Raw genomic sequence first — 12,450 nt, forward strand, 5'->3', positions numbered from 1 at the left:
TACAAGAGAAGGAAAAGGGACTCTTGGCCATCATCCAAAAGACTTTGTGCGCCAATATTTTAGTCAGTCGTAGGCCCGTAGTAGGCACTCAGCAAGTAGCAATTCCTTACAGGGAGTCTAGCCAAGCATCTGCTTGCCAGAGTCCCACTTTATATTCAGTCTGAACAGGTCACTTCCATATTTCAAACCTTGACGTTTATAAGTCCATCCACCCTCAATATAGGTAGCTTTCAGGTTGGCCTTGAAGGAATGAGCCAGCCAGCCCTGAGTTTACTGCTATTGGTACTATCATTCTCAAGGACCTGCCAGGACAGGATACCTGTTCTCCCCCACGGAAAATGACATTTTTGGTAATGGCTAAGCAAAGCTTCACCATTGCTAGCATACACGGTGAGGGGCCTTCAGAATGAGGTATGGGATGTTAGAAAGATTCAAACCATATTCCTTGCCTTCTTTGTGAGATGTGCCTCCGCCAAGAACCACAGTATTCAGTGCCCCCATGTCACCCCCCACATTCTTACACATGCCAGAAAGAGAGTGTTAGGCACAAGGATAATGTGAGCACCTTAAAACTGAGACTTGAAGGCAAGAATCTTCTGTTTTCAAGTCTTCTGATCCTCAGCTTCCAGGCTCTTTCATACACAGGAAATTTTGTTTTGTTTTCTGTTTTTGTTTTTCATTCCCAAGTGAGCATGAACTGTCGAGTGCCCCTGGTGGTCAGTGCTGGGAAATGCAACTCGAGCCTTGCGTACTTAAGTATGGCATGAATTCTAACAAGGAACCAGACTTAATGTCTACTGCTTTCTCTCTCACACACACACACACACACCTACCCTCAACTCCCATTTCACTCCTCCCTAATCCTTCGAGGTGTTGGGCTGTGGGGCGGTGATTCGGGGGAAAGTGCAGACTACTACTGAGGGTCAAATCGGTGTGTGTTCTGGGCCCAGGACTTCTGCACCTGCCCTCCAAACGTGCGCTGGTTCACAGTCATATTTCAGACATGATCGCCTTAAATCTTCCTTAAGTGCTATCTTCTCAGGTTAATTAATCACCAAGCTTAAACTTGCTGTTACCAGCAGGAAGTCCATCCTGAAGTCAGCAATGTTACGATTGCATCTTCTAATACTATTTATCCCGCATTAGTGTTTACTTAGGGGGAAAATTGATCTGTAATTGATATTTCAGTCTTCCAGAGCTGGTGTTGGAAGAGCCTAATGCAAGCGCTTTAGTAGCAAGCAAATATTTAAATCCCTTAATGGTTGCTGAATATTGAAATGTGTGACTTTATTACTCTTTTTGGTTTGTTTTCTCTGTAGTTGTGTATTTCATCGTTTAAACTTGCAACGGATGCTGGCAGGCTCGAGTCTAGCTAACCCGCAAAAGCTGTTTGCCCAGACACAGCAGACCTGATTAAAAAGTATTGCTATGGGAGGAAGTCTTCCGCACTAATCAGTTCCTGTTAGCTAGTGATGAAATTACTATCCATCTCTCTCTCTTTCTCTTTCTCTCCCTCTCTCTAGGCCTGTTTTCTCTAACCTCCTCTCCCAGAATAAAGTGATGGGGGCAGCTATAGTGTTGCAATTAGGAGCATGAATCTTTTATCGTTTGGACAAGGAAGGGGAAATGGCATTACTGTCAACTGAAATGTCCTACTTGGGTTTTTTGCTCCTACTTCCCTGCCAAAGCCCATTGCTGCTGCTGAAAGTGTCTAACATTCACAGCTGTTCTTGATGGCTTGATTCTTAACACAGCCAGAAACGTAGCCCGGGAGATGCTTAAGACAGTTTATGGAAAATAATAGATTTCCTTGCAGAGACATCAATGCACCGAGAAGGGCCTTGCGTCACATTAGACCCAGCCAAGATCACCAGTTTTCTCCCTTTCTGGCTCCAGTTACAAAAGCTATTGCTAAAAAAACAAACAAACAAACAAAAAAACCAATCAGGCCCTCTTGAATCCTCTTGTGTTTTCCCGGTTGGTTTCTATCAGCACGCACAAGTCTCTGGCTGTGGCCGCCATTGTCTCACCACTCACCTCCAGCAGCCGTGAGATCTGACAAGAAGCAGTGCCTACAGAAGTGGAAAGAAAAGGATGCTGCTGAGCGGAGAAGAAGAGCTCCTGGGAAAGCCAGCCAATGAGAGCTGAGACTAGGTCCACCAGCCTGGGGGCTCCAGAGACAGAGGTGGCTGTGTTGAAGGCCACCACTACCATCCTAGCACAAGGGTGGGGTCCTTCCCTGTGTGGCATTCCCATGTGGCCATCAGGAATGCCAAGAAGTGGTGTAGTTAGTTCCGCTAGCTTCAGCCATATGGCCCCAGCGCCGTACCGCCTCTCAGACCCACCCTTAGTTAGGAACCTCTGGGAATGAAACTCCCTTTGGCAGGTCAAGAGGGAGCAGCTTCTCAGTCACAAATGTTTGGAAGGCTGCAAGGATGAAACAGCAAAACAGTACATCACAAAGTTGCAGCGTTCAGACTGTTTCTGCAAATGCATGTCAAAAAGCCATGTGTTTCTTCTCCCCAGAGTGCCTCCCCAGTCATGGCGGGAAGGAAAGGCAGAGGGCACAGGCCAGCAGGCACCCGCCAGATCTCCCTTGCCCCTCCCTTCTGGTTGCAGCCACAAACACCCCCAGCCGAGTTGCCGCCACTCCCCCAACTGTTTTCGTTCTCAGCTTCTCCTAAATGGAAACCATTAATCATACTAAATTGTGCAATGATTCCATGATAGGGAGAATGCTGATGGCAAAAATCATTCTCCTTTGTTGTGCCAGGCAGGCAAAAGGCAGAAGTATTAGCTCGTTGCCCTGCCTGGCTCCTTGCAAATGCTGACCATGTGTTTGCCCACGCAGCTGCCTCTGTGCACACAGCTTATTTTAGCACTGGGCTAAGGCATTCCAACTGGTGACAGAATACAAGGCGCCTGGCCACCTCTTCCTTATTCCAAGGACTGCCAGTAAGACTCGTAACTGCAGGCGCTCCCTGAAGTCTTTCCCATCTAAGGGCCCCAGATCAGGGTGGGGGGGGGGGAGGGGTGCTCTGCAACCATGGAAAACCCAAAGTGGTCCCAGATGGGGTGAGCTGGTGAGGTAAGCTGTGCCACACACACATTCCTGCCAGCTGGATTTCAGAAGAAGCCAGGTGTGGGTACCAAGGAGGCTTTTTGCCTTTCAGAATTTGATGTCTGCTTCGCTTTCGACAAGCCTCTTTGTAAGCCACCCCTTCTGAATTAGAATCATTTTCCAAAAGCTCTTAAGCTATGATTAATGCCAGGGCTGTTTTTAACAATCATCCTGCCAGTCTTAAGCTGTAGTCATTTTCAATAATTTGGAGTGCTCAAAGGCAAGCCAGGAGTTTGTTGACAACAAAACCCATAAGAGCACAGCCAGGCAGCCACAAAAGATGGAAAAGCAAAGGGACCATTTGGGCTTAGCTGGCTTTCTGCTCCCAGAGTTTCGCCACTAAAAGTTTGATTGAACGCTCACAATGCATTAAGGATCCAACTGTGAACATGGCTCGGCGAGAGGGCTGCCAGCCTGGCTTTTGTGTGAACAAATGAGCAATGTGTTTGGAGGGATCCTGGTTTATTTATGGACATGTGTGGTTCATTCACGCCGTCCCCAAACCAGAGAGCCCTCGTTTGTCTTCCCTTTGCCAACATCAAAGACCAGGAAAGAAATGCAGTTGCTTTGCTCTGAGGCTGTTTACTTCCCGTGAATGCTGAGCAAGTCCTGGGCCAGGATTTGAGAACCCAGTTCCACCAATGGCTCCAGCCACTTCCCCAGCCATGTGTATTAAACTAGCCCTCTCTTTCTCATCTTGGCAATTTCATGCTAGAGGATCCATCTGTTTGATAGCCCAAACTGAAGCTATGGCTTGAAATGTCCATGATCACAGATTTACTTAGACACAGCTTCAGAGGCCACTTATTTCTAGCTCATTACTTCCTCGGATAGGAAAGGGTCAGCCATGGGTGATGGGACTTTAACCCGGTGAATTTGGTGGTTGATAAATATCTGTGTGTCAATCCAACCGTGCCACCACACTAGCTATGACGTCGGTTATGTTCCTAACCAGGGAGAATACAGACTCCTGGGCAGAGCTTGGAGCTTTCATGAGCTGACTTCCGATAAACTCCCTTCAATCATGAATCACGGCAGGAGCTCCAGACCTGCCTTCCACATGGCCTTTTAGATATCTGCCATGTTCCCTCTTGATCCCTATCGATTTCAAGCCCCTTCCTTCTGAGGCCAAATGAACAGATTTCTAGCGTTTGGTCTCTGAGTCACGTTTCTGTCTTGACCAAGAATGCCCAAGAAGAAACTCAAAATCTGCCAGTGACTCTTCACATTGCTATTCTACTCACCTCTTAGAGAATGCTGCTGGGTTTTCCCGGCAGCTTTTCAAGGGCCTCATTGGAACATCATCCTCTCCAGCATGGCACCTGCCTTAGGATCATGAGGCTTTGGGGAAATGAAGTTTCCTCCAAACCTGCTCCTTCCCTTGTATTCCCTTTCTCAGTTGATAGCATCATCAGTCACTCAAACTAGAAACCTGGGAGTCATTCTCAGTTCCTCCCTCTCCCTCGTCTCCCACTTCCAACTTGTTCCCAATTCCTGCCCACTGCCCCCTAAATGCTTCTCCAACTGGACGCAACCTCGTCATTTCCATGTCACTCGCCTAGTCCAGGCCGTTTATCTCCAACTGCACGAATGTAACAGCCTCTTCTCTGGATCCCCCGTGCCTCTGCCCCCAGCCCATGGTCAGTCCTAACTGGAGTACGCAGAGTCCCTCCCCTGTTTGGAAACTGTTTTTGGTTGACCTTTGACGGCAGAATAAGTCCAAATGCTCACAGTCTGCCATCAATTTAGTTTGGCCTTTCAGTCTCACCCCGTGACCCCCCACCACTCGTATGCCCTGCGCCCTGCCCGTACCCTTCGTTCCTCGTGTCCCTTTCATTACCATTCACACCTCCGTGCCTTTGAACATTCCGGGAGCCTCCTTCACTCTTAAGTGACTTCTCTGTGCTTTCCCAACCGCTCGTGCTTACCTGAATTGGTGTCCTTATCACATATTGGAACTGTTGTTTACCTTTCTGTCTCCCTCAATAAAACAGTAAATTCCTTGAGAGTAGAGACTGTATCTGATCTAGCTCCGTGTCTCTGGAGCCAAACACGGTATCTGGCCCTGTGCTCAATAAATAATTGAACAATATGAGCGAGATTTTTTTTCATCTGTGGTTGGATTGGTCTTTCATCTGCCCGTCTCTTTTCTGGAATTATGCTGGTAAGGCCTGCTCTCTTTCTTCTTTCTAACCAGCAATTCTATAGGTTCTAGAACTCCCTCTGTCTGCTTTGTTAATGTTTGCTTGTTTCGGTTTGGTTTTGATTCTCTTTCTTCCTGTCCTGGTCAGTATCGTTGTTTCCCATCTCTCCTTTCTTCTGTCTTTCTGGGCTGTTGTAGCTATTAAGGTAAGGATGTATAGTGACTATGTCCTATAAACATTTCAAGGGCCTGTGAACATATTTGAGACCTGGAAAGAAAAAATATGAGCTCCAAATACCGAGAAGAAAACTGTAAAAGCAAAATTATTAAATGTTTGATTAAATATCTACAAAACCATAACGTTGTCAACTCGCAAACAGCAACCAAACTGAACTGGTAAATAGTCACGGATAAATTGTGTTCAATATGGGATTGCAATGTATTGGATACAGTGCAGGATAGAGGCTCGTAAAAAGAAGTCCTAGAGGCTGCAAAGCCTTTAAGACAGCCCCACCTCTCTCCTCTTTCTTTTCCTCTTTCTCTCGCCCTCCTGCGCCCTGTATCCTCTCCTTCTCTGAATCTTACACCCCAACCCTGAGCACATCACCCAGGGTCTGGAGGGAGCCAGCCCAGAAAAGGCCCAGACCTGCCGTGTGGGCAGACTATAACTGTTCTGTAAGCCATCAAACCCTCCTGGAAGGCTGACACTTGGCAAGCATCTGAGGAATATACCCGGCGGCTCAGGATCTAAAGTGGGCTGCCTCACATATGCATAGAATGCTGCAAACTTTCCTTAGTGACTCTTCTGATTTCTGCATCGGCAGCCTGTAGAGATCTCTGACCTGCACCCCCAGCTTCCAATCTGTACAGCAAATTGTCAGCCTGGGCACCCTGGGCTTTGCAGGGCAGGCGACTTCTCTGCCCTTCTTCTGTCTTCTGGCTTTTCGTTTTTGTTTTGGTGTGTGTGGGAGGCGGGTAGGCCAGTGGTGATGCGCTCTGACTCCAGGAGCTGGTATTCATGAGGAGTGCTTCCAGTTGTGCCTCTGATTCAGCCCGTGACCTTGGGCAAATCGCTTACTCTCTGCGCCCTGCTCTCCGTCTATAAAGAGCCTCAATCCCAAATTGTTTCGAGTTATTTGTTTGTGAAATACTTGGACATCTCAGATCCAAGGCCCGGTAAAGAGCAAAAATGCTGCTGCTGTTATAGTACACTTAAAACCCCAAATAAAGGGGGCTGGCCCTGTGGCCGAGTGGTTAAGTTCGCGCGCTCCGCTGCAGGCGGCCCAGTGTTTCGTTGGTTCGAATCCTGGGTGCGGACATGGCACTGCTCATCAAACCACACTGAGGCAGCATCCCACATGCCACAACTAGAAGGACCCACAATGAAAAATATACAACTGTGTACTGGGGGGCTTTGGGGAGAAAAAGGGAAAAAAAAATAAAAATAAAATCTTTAAAAAAAAAAAAACAAAATGCGTTGCCAACTCTCGAGTCGAAAATTAAAAAGCTGTAATAATTGACGACTAATTCCACTGTGGCTTTGTGGTATCTTTGCCATGCTGAGATCACCCAACTTTTTGCCCTTTTTCTTTAAAAATAAATAAAGGCTCCTTTGTGAAGAATGGATTTCATTTAGTGAATAATTTTGACTTGTGTAATTACTTCTGTGACTTTTCTTAACAACTTGGCTTTGCTAAAAAAAAAATGCCTCGCCCCTCCTCGGTCTTCCAGCCACTGTGCTCCATTAAGTGATGGTGCAATTAGGAAGAAGTGGCGGAGCGTTGCGTCTCTCTATATTTTAGGTTGCGAGTCTGCCTTTGACTCCAGCTTGCTGGAGTGGGTGAGCCAGCCCGTTATTAAAAAAACAATTATGCTGTTAAAAAATCAGGAGCCTCACAAGTGAAGAGCATCGATTGGTGAGAGCTGGTCAGTTATCACCAGAAGGTCCTGACAACACACTAATAGGTTTTTCTGAAGATCCAATCAAATTTTCTAGGCAGAGGCTTGAGGTGTTCCACATGGGATAATGCTTGTCCTGGCCCGTATTGATTTCGGTGTGGCTCTCCGCCTCTCCCCTCTCACTGGTTCACACTGTTCAACTGTTGCTACCCTTTTTTTTTTTTGGAATAAGGACTTGAGCTTTGTATTCCCTGTTAACAGTTTGATGGGGGAGGGGGCGCCTCGAAAGCCTTGTCTGCCCTTGCCGGTGCCTCTCCGCACTATCTCCTTTGTTACTCTATCCTTAGAGTCAGACACAGCATCGCCACTTCCCGCTCTGCTTCTCCCTGACCTTGCGGATTTTATTCTCATGGCTGCTTCCAGCCCAGCCTGCAGCCCCTCTTAGAAGAGATTCAGTGCGAAAGCCTGCTGGGAAGGAGGGACGAAGCGGCTGGAAGTCACAGAGGTTTCCAGTACCCCCCAGGGAAGTGTATTCCCTGGGCAAGAAGACGGTGTCAGATGGCGCATAGGGGCGCACGCACGCACATGTGTGTGTGTGTGGGGTAGGAGGGAGGCAAGGCTACCAGATACAGTCATACAGATTGTTCACCTGACAAGAGTGTCAGGTCGAGAGAGTGCATGGAGACAAGGATCCAGCCCAGCCTCTGTCAGCCAAGCTTGGTGACTTGATGCCCAGTTGCGTCTTCTTAGAGGAAGGCAGGCCTTTATTTCAGTTCACACAAAGATGTTGTATGGCCCCTCGGCGGCCTGGAGAGCAGTGGTGGGAACCCGAGCCTCCAGGACCCAGAGCAGCTCTATTGCTGTGCAAAGCCCCATCTGGGCCCTGGCCACTGGCCACGAACATTCCTGGACAACAAAGTTCGTACTTCTTGCAGCCATTCCACGATCTTTAGCGTTCCCATTACACTCAGGGACCCCAGGAAGGCCTCTTGGATCTGCTGAGTCAGCTTCCACCTCATCCACCCAACCTCCTCCACCGCTTCCTCTCACTCAGGACCCTCCATGTGGCCAAGACAGGGGGCACCTCGCAGGTCCTGCCTGTCCCACCTCTCTCACTCCCCCTGCCCCATCGTTTGAAGAACCCAGGCTGTGTTATCAGCAGACGAAGGTTCTAATCCCGACTTCTTCACTTAATAAAAGTTGACTTTGGGCAAGTCTCTGAGTCTGTTTCTTCATCCTTAAAATACCCTCCTCACACCAGGTGGTGGGATCACGTAGGTAAGAACGCTGGACAAATGTTAGTTACAGGTGATTGTCAAACTTCTGGGCTCCAGGAGTCGTATCTTCTCCCTGGGGCTCCCCGAGCCCTGCCGGTCGCCCCTAAACAGACTCACGCCAATTAGCACTTGGCTACATCCTGACACATTTCCTCTCATTGCTCCAAGTGTTTTTGTCTCCACACCAGGCTGGTGGAGGCTCACACAGCCGGTCACATCTGACGTTCGTCCTAGATTCCCCGGAGCCCTGCCCCACGTTGAATACAGCGGCTATTCAATAACTCCTTGACTTCTCCGAGAGTTCACTGTTACACAATTTTTAGTCTGTAGCACTTCCCACCTAGGAAGAGACTTAAATGCAGTCTGTAGCTTTGGTTTAGTTCATCCAATCCTAGAATATAGGATGTCAGATCCACAGAGCACCTCGGAGCTCACCCAGTCCAACCCCCTCATTTATACACTTCGATTGCTGGCAGCCTCACAGGGAAGTGCCGAATACCAGCACGGGGGTGTTCCGTGCCTGATCTCCCCCTCCCCCAACCAAGACACCTCCCCCGGCCAAGTGGCCAAGTTATCCTCGCCACTCACCCCAGGCAGCACGCTGCAGAGTGGTGGGTCTCAAACTGTGGGCACTGGACCGACAGCATGGCAGCACTTGGGGCTCATCAAAAATGAAGATTCTCGGGACCCGCTCATCTCTTTTGAATTGAAAACTCTGGAAGTGGAGCCTAGCACTCTGCACTTCTGGGAGCCCTTCAGGGTGCTTTTGACGCATGCTCTAGCGTGAGAGCCACTGGCTGCTGTAGGGGAAAGGGTGCTGGGCTTAAAGCCAGCAAACCTGCATTTGAATGCAGGCTTTATTCGTGAGCATTAGTGTCTTCATTTGCAAGGCAGGAACAGCACTCAGCTCACCAGCCTTTTGTATGCACTAGCCAAGGTGACACGCCTGGCACATAGTAGGCACTTAAGAAATGTTCTCTGAATCTGAATTGCCACTTGTCTTGGGTGAGTGGCTGAACGGCTGATTGCAAGGCTGACTGGAGGACATGCAACTTTCATCACCTTCATCAGGAAAAACAAATCTATTAAGTGCCTAAACACATGATACTCTGTTCTCTAGACACTGAGAAAAAAAAGCACTGCCTAAGCCTAGGAAGACAAGGCAGAGGGCATACCCCAAAGGTCTTGAAGTTGGGAGGATCGTGGTCCGAAGCCAGCGTCACCACTGTGTGCTCACTGGGTGATCCTGAGCGACTCGCACTGACACGCTCATTCAATCCACAGATATTTGGGAGGCTCACACTCTGTGCCAGGCAATGTGCTGGGCATGGAGAACACACAAGAGAACAAGCTGGACAAGGTCCCTGTGGCAGATCAAATACTCCACCTGCTCCCCTATGTGACCCAGCCCCCTAGCTCTTGGGCAGAGGATATGGTATTGAGCAGAAGGGATGCGCATTCATTTGGGGCTGAGGCCGTGTTTTCCTTGCTCATACATGACTCTCCAGTTTCTCTCTTCCCCTGCTGCAGCCACCGAGAAGCCTGGGTGTTCCAGAAGGTGCAGCCACAAGATGCTGAAGCCTCTGCTGTCCTGGATCCCTGAGTGTCCAGGTGGAGCAGAGGCCTTTGCTGACCCACATGGGACAAGTAGCATGAGAGAGAAACACAAGATTTGGGATTTATGTCTCCACTGCATAGCCCAGCCTCTCCCGACCCACACAGACCCTGCCCCATGAGTCTCGCATTCTAGTAAGGCAAATAATACACACACAGTTGCGTATTTAGTTACAGTTGTAAGAGATGCTCTGAAGGCAACAAAGAGGTTGCTATCAAAGCATTTATTAGTGGGGCCTCATCAAGCCGGGGTGATCCCAGGAAGTCTTCTCTGGAGAATGGCAAGTTGAGACCTGAGGGATGAATAGGAATTATTTCAGTGAAACGGGAAGGGGAGGTCAAGGCCAGGCAGAAGAAACAGGATGTTCAAATGTCCTGAAGCAGGAGGGTAAGGTGGTGTGGAAGAAGAACAGGTCAACGAGGTAGGACCTGTTCCTCCCCCTATAGGGGGGCAGGGGATGAACAAGGAAGTGGGCTGGACCCAGATTGTGCAGGATTCTATAGGTCATGTTAAGGATTTGGGATTTTATCCTAACACAAATGGAAAACTAAAATTTTAAACAGAGCACCTTTGAGCCTCACCCTCCTCATCTGTACAATGGGCATAATGACATATATGCTTCAAAGACCTGTGGGGATGGACTGAAATATCCTCTGTAAAACAGGGTGCTGAACACATTGTTAGCACTTAAGAGGCCCCAGCCCTTCTCCGCGTCTGGTTCCCTCCTGCTCAGAGTTCACATCTCTCACAAGCATTCTGGTCTGTTCTTTGTGAGGGAGGCTGAGATCTGCAGGAAGAGACCCAAAATACCATTGCAATAAAATAATAGTTAGGGTTATTGAGCACTTCCTGTATGCCGGGTTCTAAGTATTAACTCACTGTAACCCTATGGATAAGTATTACGACTATTACACCCATTTCACAGAGGGGGACACCTGGACACAGAGGGGTTAAACTACTTGCTCAGGATCACACAGCTGGTCAATAGCAGGACAGGACTTAACCCAGACACTCAGACTCCGGAGTCCTCACTCTTAATCATGACACCTCACTGCCTCTTTGAAAGAAACGGGATGTTAGGGAAACAAAGTGGTTTGAGGGAGCAGTTCCGGCCGGACCCAAAGAGGTGAGTGGAGAGATGGACCCAGCTTCCCATGCTGAGCAGACTGCCCAGAAGAACCGCGGGTGCACCTTCCATGTTCTCAGACCGTCTGCCCCTGCGAGGCAGAGGCGGAACCTCACAGCCCACCCAGGGGGTCGCCCGGCCCCTACATCCTCCTGGGCTAGAAGTGATGCAGACTCTCTTTCACCGCTATCAGCTTCCAAGTGTCCCTTCTAGAGATGATCCCTGCCAGCACACGGGCTCCCTGCTCGGTGAGACCCTTAGAGCCACAGCAAGGCATGAGTAGGGGTGTCTCCCCGACAAGGAGGATGCTAAGGAGCCCATCACAGGGCCATGGGAACACGCCTGAGGCACACGGGGGCCACAGAGCCCTCTCAGAGGCCAGCCTCCCAGGATGGCCGCCCTGCTCCTGCCACTGTCTCAGTCAACCAGAAAGTCAGAATATGTGCTTGGCGACCAGTGAAACAGATGGCTGAGAAGATCGTGTATATACAATATTTATGAAATGTGAGCTGAGCAGAACTGTGGCTGAGACTCTCGTCCCAGGCAGAGTAATTCAGCCCTGTGTGATGAACAAGATTGTAATTGGGGTAGTTCCAATTTACTAACCATTTGCAAAAGATTACATACCTCTCACATATTATCCTCTCCTAATCTTACTTTAATGAACACTCCTCTATCTGGATGTATAATTTCAGGGTGGGGGAAAAAACAATTTCTAGCCTAGGAGGCAAAGCTGTAGCTAATACATTAACATCCAAATTAGAGAGAGGGAGAGTAATTGTGCGATCTATAGCTAAAGTAATTTGCAGCCTCTCTCCCCTTCCGCACAGTACAAGACAGATGTACAGTGGAGGCGGTTTCTGTACCAACCAACCACTTGGATGTGGGGGTTGAGGACTGTCCCTCCAACATGGCAGCCTCACCCGAGACCGTTCACTTCACCTGAAGAGGGGACCCCACAGGAAGGTGTTTCTCAGCTGATCTTCACCGCTTGAAAGGGGCTGTTCTCATATTAGGAGGGAAGCAAGTCAGACTAGCAGAAGAACTTGCATGGAGGACTGGCTATTGGTAAGCATGCCTTGCCTAAGGCTAGGAGGGATGCTGAGGAGTGAGTTAATGAACTCATCTCTACCTCAGTTTCATCATCTGTAAAATGGGGTGGGGTGGGATAATCACTCTGCCAAATCCACACCTTCATTCAACAATTTTTATTGAGATCTACCATGTGCACAGCACTCAGCTAGGTGCTGGGAGACAGAAGTGAAAGAA

At 48.9% G+C, this 12,450-nt stretch overlaps 1 long non-coding RNA gene across 1 annotated transcript; it reads right to left on the bottom strand.

The window, feature by feature from the left end:
- Positions 1 to 1,362: 1,362 nt before the first annotated feature.
- Positions 1,363 to 9,185, bottom strand: LOC139041220 (uncharacterized). The gene is made up of 3 exons (XR_011496043.1): positions 9,029 to 9,185; positions 2,038 to 2,072; positions 1,363 to 1,911 (listed from the first exon to the last, which is right to left on the bottom strand). It is a non-coding gene; the product is annotated as an uncharacterized lncRNA (long non-coding RNA).
- Positions 9,186 to 12,450: the final 3,265 nt, after the last annotated feature.

The sequence above is a fragment of the Equus asinus genome, chromosome 20 (assembly GCF_041296235.1).
Source record: "Equus asinus isolate D_3611 breed Donkey chromosome 20, EquAss-T2T_v2, whole genome shotgun sequence".
NCBI classification, from domain to species: Eukaryota; Metazoa; Chordata; class Mammalia; order Perissodactyla; family Equidae; genus Equus; species Equus asinus.